General features: G+C 42.1%; 12 non-coding genes across 12 annotated transcripts; all 12 read right to left on the bottom strand.

The window, feature by feature from the left end:
• Positions 1–116: 116 nt before the first annotated feature.
• Positions 117–189, bottom strand: trnar-ucg (transfer RNA arginine (anticodon UCG)). The gene has a single exon. It is a non-coding gene; the product is annotated as a tRNA-Arg (tRNA).
• Positions 190–323: 134 nt separating this feature from the next.
• Positions 324–396, bottom strand: trnar-ucg (transfer RNA arginine (anticodon UCG)). The gene has a single exon. It is a non-coding gene; the product is annotated as a tRNA-Arg (tRNA).
• A 121-nt stretch (positions 397–517) lies between these two features.
• Positions 518–590, bottom strand: trnar-ucg (transfer RNA arginine (anticodon UCG)). The gene has a single exon. It is a non-coding gene; the product is annotated as a tRNA-Arg (tRNA).
• A 148-nt stretch (positions 591–738) lies between these two features.
• Positions 739–811, bottom strand: trnar-ucg (transfer RNA arginine (anticodon UCG)). Its single transcript has one exon. It is a non-coding gene; the product is annotated as a tRNA-Arg (tRNA).
• Positions 812–1,881: 1,070 nt separating this feature from the next.
• On the bottom strand, positions 1,882–1,954 carry trnar-ucg (transfer RNA arginine (anticodon UCG)). The gene has a single exon. It is a non-coding gene; the product is annotated as a tRNA-Arg (tRNA).
• A 121-nt stretch (positions 1,955–2,075) lies between these two features.
• On the bottom strand, positions 2,076–2,148 carry trnar-ucg (transfer RNA arginine (anticodon UCG)). The gene has a single exon. It is a non-coding gene; the product is annotated as a tRNA-Arg (tRNA).
• Positions 2,149–2,296: 148 nt separating this feature from the next.
• On the bottom strand, positions 2,297–2,369 carry trnar-ucg (transfer RNA arginine (anticodon UCG)). Its single transcript has one exon. It is a non-coding gene; the product is annotated as a tRNA-Arg (tRNA).
• Positions 2,370–2,490: 121 nt separating this feature from the next.
• On the bottom strand, positions 2,491–2,563 carry trnar-ucg (transfer RNA arginine (anticodon UCG)). Its single transcript has one exon. It is a non-coding gene; the product is annotated as a tRNA-Arg (tRNA).
• A 757-nt stretch (positions 2,564–3,320) lies between these two features.
• trnar-ucg (transfer RNA arginine (anticodon UCG)) lies at positions 3,321–3,393 on the bottom strand. The gene has a single exon. It is a non-coding gene; the product is annotated as a tRNA-Arg (tRNA).
• Positions 3,394–3,541: 148 nt separating this feature from the next.
• Positions 3,542–3,614, bottom strand: trnar-ucg (transfer RNA arginine (anticodon UCG)). The gene has a single exon. It is a non-coding gene; the product is annotated as a tRNA-Arg (tRNA).
• Positions 3,615–3,735: 121 nt separating this feature from the next.
• Positions 3,736–3,808, bottom strand: trnar-ucg (transfer RNA arginine (anticodon UCG)). The gene has a single exon. It is a non-coding gene; the product is annotated as a tRNA-Arg (tRNA).
• A 148-nt stretch (positions 3,809–3,956) lies between these two features.
• trnar-ucg (transfer RNA arginine (anticodon UCG)) lies at positions 3,957–4,029 on the bottom strand. Its single transcript has one exon. It is a non-coding gene; the product is annotated as a tRNA-Arg (tRNA).
• Positions 4,030–5,000: the final 971 nt, after the last annotated feature.

Below are 5,000 nucleotides of genomic sequence, written 5' to 3'. Positions count from 1 at the left end.
GGGGCCCTGTTGCAAGAGCGTTCATCGAACCTAACGATGAAATCGACTCAACCGGAATAAGCGCTTTCGTCAGAACTCCGCTGAAATGTTACATGACTCTCTAAAGTTATATGAGTCAACCACGAAGGGACTCGAACCCTCAATCTTCTGATCCGAAGTCAGACGCCTTATCCATTAGGCCACGTGGTCTTCGAGGGGAGTTCATCGAAGCTAATTCTGAAATCAACTAAAGCGAGCAAACAATATCATACTTGCCAGTGCACTGAGGCAGTTTCGTGCTAGATGTGCTGAAATGTTATGCAAGTCTCCAAAGGTTAGAACATCAACCACGAAGGGACTCGAACCCTCAATCTTCTGATTCGAAGTCAGACGCCTTATCCATTAGGCCACGTGGTCTTCCAGGGGCCCTGTTGCAAGAGCGTTCATCGAACCTAATTATGAAATCGACTCAACCGGAATAAGAGCTTTCGTCAGAACTCCGCTGAAATGTTACATGACTCTCTAAAGTTATATGAGTCAACCACGAAGGGACTCGAACCCTCAATCTTCTGATCCGAAGTCAGACGCCTTATCCATTAGGCCACGTGGTCTTCGAGGGGACGTTTTTAAAGAGAGTTCATCGAAGCTAATTCTGAAATCAACTAAAGCGAGCAAACAATATCATACTTGCCAGTGCACTGAGGCAGTTTCGTGCTAGATGTGCTGAAATGTTATGCAAGTCTCCAAAGGTTAGAACATCAACCACGAAGGGACTCGAACCCTCAATCTTCTGATCCGAAGTCAGACGCCTTATCCATTAGGCCACGTGGTCTTCGAGGGGATGTGTTTAAGGCGAGACACCCCAGGTGAATAGGGGAAAATGTTAAACTTAAAGATATCTTCATGAAACTTTACCAGTTGAATACTCACATAAATAGGAGAATAAAATGTATTGCAAGTTTTCTTTAATTTAATGTTTAAATATGCTAATTAGGCTATAGCTCATTAAATATGCGCTAATTTGCATATATTTTGATGCGAAGGATCTGACCATTGGAAAAAGTCAGGTTGAAAATTATTTTTTGGTTGTGTTAATATATCAAATAAAAAAACATTTACAGAGGGGATTATGAATATCTTCTTTTGTTTTCCAGTAAATCAGAAAATACTGGCAATTGTCTTAAAAAGTGTATTTTCGCCCTATTTTTAGGCATAAAAAGTCATGTAAATCATGCCAAGAATGCTATATCAACAAATCCCTCTGTAAATATCTTCCAAATATAGTTAAGAATAAGACTGGAAAGTTTGGTGTATGTAGGTGCTGCAGAAGTGGAGATCCTTTGCATGGCGTGTGGGGGAAAACTCGTTTTGAGAAAACAGCCTTGAAACACAGCCAATGAAATGCGTTCTCAGCTTAGACTCGTCTTTGAACTTTCACGATTGGTTGCTAATACAAAGGAAATGCCCATATTTGGATAGCATAGCATCTTGTAGGAGAAGCAGGGCTTTCCAACGGTATCAAACACGATATGATTTGGATCACGATCACGGTAGTACATGACACTTTAGAATGGAAACTTTTGGTAAAATTAGGAGAAATATACAGGCGCGAGTAGACAAAAGTTCGTGAAATAAACGCTTAAATGTGCAAATCGGACTTTGTTGTTGTAGTAGGGTGGTAGAATACATGCTAAAGTAGCAAACTAGCTCAAAATCTCGAAATTGACCGGAGGTCACAAAAACAGTATTTTCACCTGCCGTGTCTCGCCTTAAAGAGAGTTCATCGAAGCTAATTCTGAAATCAACTAAAGCGAGCAAACAATATCATACTTGCCAGTGCACTGAGGCAGTTTCGTGCTAGATGTGCTGAAATGTTATGCAAGTCTCCAAAGGTTAGAACATCAACCACGAAGGGACTCGAACCCTCAATCTTCTGATTCGAAGTCAGACGCCTTATCCATTAGGCCACGTGGTCTTGCAGGGGCCCTGTTGCAAGAGCGTTCATCGAACCTAACGATGAAATCGACTCAACCAGAATAAGCGCTTTCGTCAGAACTCCGCTGAAATGTTACATGACTCTCTAAAGTTATATAAGTCAACCACGAAGGGACTCGAACCCTCAATCTTCTGATCCGAAGTCAGACGCCTTATCCATTAGGCCACGTGGTCTTCGAGGGGACGTCTTTAAAGAGAGTTCATCGAAGCTAATTCTGAAATCAACTAAAGCGAGGAAACAATATCATACTTGCCAGTGCACTGAGGGAGTTTCGTGCTAGATGTGCTGAAATGTTATGCAAGTCTCCAAAGGTTAGAACATCAACCACGAAGGGACTCGAACCCTCAATCTTCTGATTCGAAGTCAGACGCCTTATCCATTAGGCCACGTGGTCTTCCAGGGGCCCTGTTGCAAGAGCGTTCATCGAACCTAACGATGAAATCGACTCAACCGGAATAAGCGCTTTCGTCAGAACTCCGCTGAAATGTTACATGACTCTCTAAAGTTACATAAGTCAACCACGAAGGGACTCGAACCCTCAATCTTCTGATCCGAAGTCAGACGCCTTATCCATTAGGCCACGTGGTCTTCGAGGGGACGTTTTTAAAGAGAGTTCATCAAAGCTAATTCTGAAATCAACTAAAGCGAGCAAACAATATCATACTTGCCAGTGCACTGAGGCAGTTTCGTGCTAGATGTGCTGAAATGTTATGCAAGTCTCCAAAGGTTAGAACATCAACCACGAAGGGACTCGAACCCTCAATCTTCTGATCCGAGGTCAGACGCCTTATCCATTAGGCCACGTGGTCTTGCAGGGGCCCTGTTGCAAGAGCGTTCATCGAACCTAACGATGAAATCGACTCAACCGGAATAAGCGCTTTCGTCAGAACTCCGCTGAAATGTTACATGACTCTCTAAAGTTATATAAGTCAACCACGAAGGGACTCGAACCCTCAATCTTCTGATCTGAAGTCAGACGCCTTATCCATTAGGCCACGTGGTCTTCGAGGGGATGTTTTTAAAGAGAGTTCATCGAAGCTAATTCTGAAAACAACTAAAGCGAGCAAACAATATCATACTTGCCAGTGCACTGAGGCAGTTTCGTGCTAGATGTGCTGAAATGTTATGCAAGTCTCCAAAGGTTAGAACATCAACCACGAAGGGACTCGAACCCTCAATCTTCTGATTCGAAGTCAGACGCCTTATCCATTAGGCCACGTTGTCTTGCAGGGGCCCTGTTGCAAGAGCGTTCATCGAACCTAACGATGAAATCGACTCAACCAGAATAAGCGCTTTCGTCAGAACTCCGCTGAAATGTTACATGACTCTCTAAAGTTATATAAGTCAACCACGAAGGGACTCGAACCCTCAATCTTCTGATCCGAAGTCAGACGCCTTATCCATTAGGCCACGTGGTCTTCGAGGGGACGTCTTTAAAGAGAGTTCATCGAAGCTAATTCTGAAATCAACTAAAGCGAGCAAACAATATCATACTTGCCAGTGCACTGAGGCAGTTTCGTGCTAGATGTGCTGAAATGTTATGCAAGTCTCCAAAGGTTAGAACATCAACCACGAAGGGACTCGAACCCTTAATCTTCTGATTCGAAGTCAGACGCCTTATCCATTAGGCCACGTGGTCTTCCAGGGGCCCTGTTGCAAGAGCGTTCATCGAACCTAACGATGAAATCGACTCAACCGGAATAAGCGCTTTCGTCAGAACTCCGCTGAAATGTTACATGACTCTCTAAAGTTATATGAGTCAACCACGAAGGGACTCGAACCCTCAATCTTCTGATCCGAAGTCAGACGCCTTATCCATTAGGCCACGTGGTCTTCGAGGGGACGTTTTTAAAGAGAGTTCATCGAAGCTAATTCTGAAATCAACTAAAGCGAGCAAACAATATCATACTTGCCAGTGCACTGAGGCAGTTTCGTGCTAGATGTGCTGAAATGTTATGCAAGTCTCCAAAGGTTAGAACATCAACCACGAAGGGACTCGAACCCTCAATCTTCTGATCCGAAGTCAGACGCCTTATCCATTAGGCCACGTGGTCTTCGAGGGGATGTGTTTAAGGCGAGACACCCCAGGTGAATAGGGGAAAATGTTAAACTTAAAGATATCTTCATGAAACTTTACCAGTTGAATACTCACATAAATAGGAGAATAAAATGTATTGCAAGTTTTCTTTAATTTAATGTTTAAATATGCTAATTAGGCTATAGCTCATTAAATATGCGCTAATTTGCATATATTTTGATGCGAAGGATCTGACCATTGGAAAAAGTCAGGTTGAAAATTATTTTTTGGTTGTGTTAATATATCAAATAAAAAAACATTTACAGAGGGGATTATGAATATCTTCTTTTGTTTTCCAGTAAATCAGAAAATACTGGCAATTGTCTTAAAAAGTGTATTTTCGCCCTATTTTTAGGCATAAAAAGTCATGTAAATCATGCCAAGAATGCTATATCAACAAATCCCTCTGTAAATATCTTCCAAATATAGTTAAGAATAAGACTGGAAAGTTTGGTGTATGTAGGTGCTGCAGAAGTGGAGATCCTTTGCATGGCGTGTGGGGGAAAACTCGTTTTGAGAAAACAGCCTTGAAACACAGCCAATGAAATGCGTTCTCAGCTTAGACTCGTCTTTGAACTTTCACGATTGGTTGCTAATACAAAGGAAATGCCCATATTTGGATAGCATAGCATCTTGTAGGAGAAGCAGGGCTTTCCAACGGTATCAAACACGATATGATTTGGATCACGATCACGGTAGTACATGACACTTTAGAATGGAAACTTTTGGTAAAATTAGGAGAAATATACAGGCGCGAGTAGACAAAAGTTCGTGAAATAAACGCTTAAATGTGCAAATCGGACTTTGTTGTTGTAGTAGGGTGGTAGAATACATGCTAAAGTAGCAAACTAGCTCAAAATCTCGAAATTGACCGGAGGTCACAAAAACAGTATTTTCACCTGCCGTGTCTCGCCTTAAAGAGAGTTCATCGAAGCTAATTCTGAAATC

The sequence above is a fragment of the Sardina pilchardus genome, chromosome 19, assembly GCF_963854185.1.
Source record: "Sardina pilchardus chromosome 19, fSarPil1.1, whole genome shotgun sequence".
NCBI classification, from domain to species: domain Eukaryota; kingdom Metazoa; phylum Chordata; class Actinopteri; order Clupeiformes; family Clupeidae; genus Sardina; species Sardina pilchardus.
This window is presented reverse-complemented; position numbering and strand designations above follow the sequence as displayed.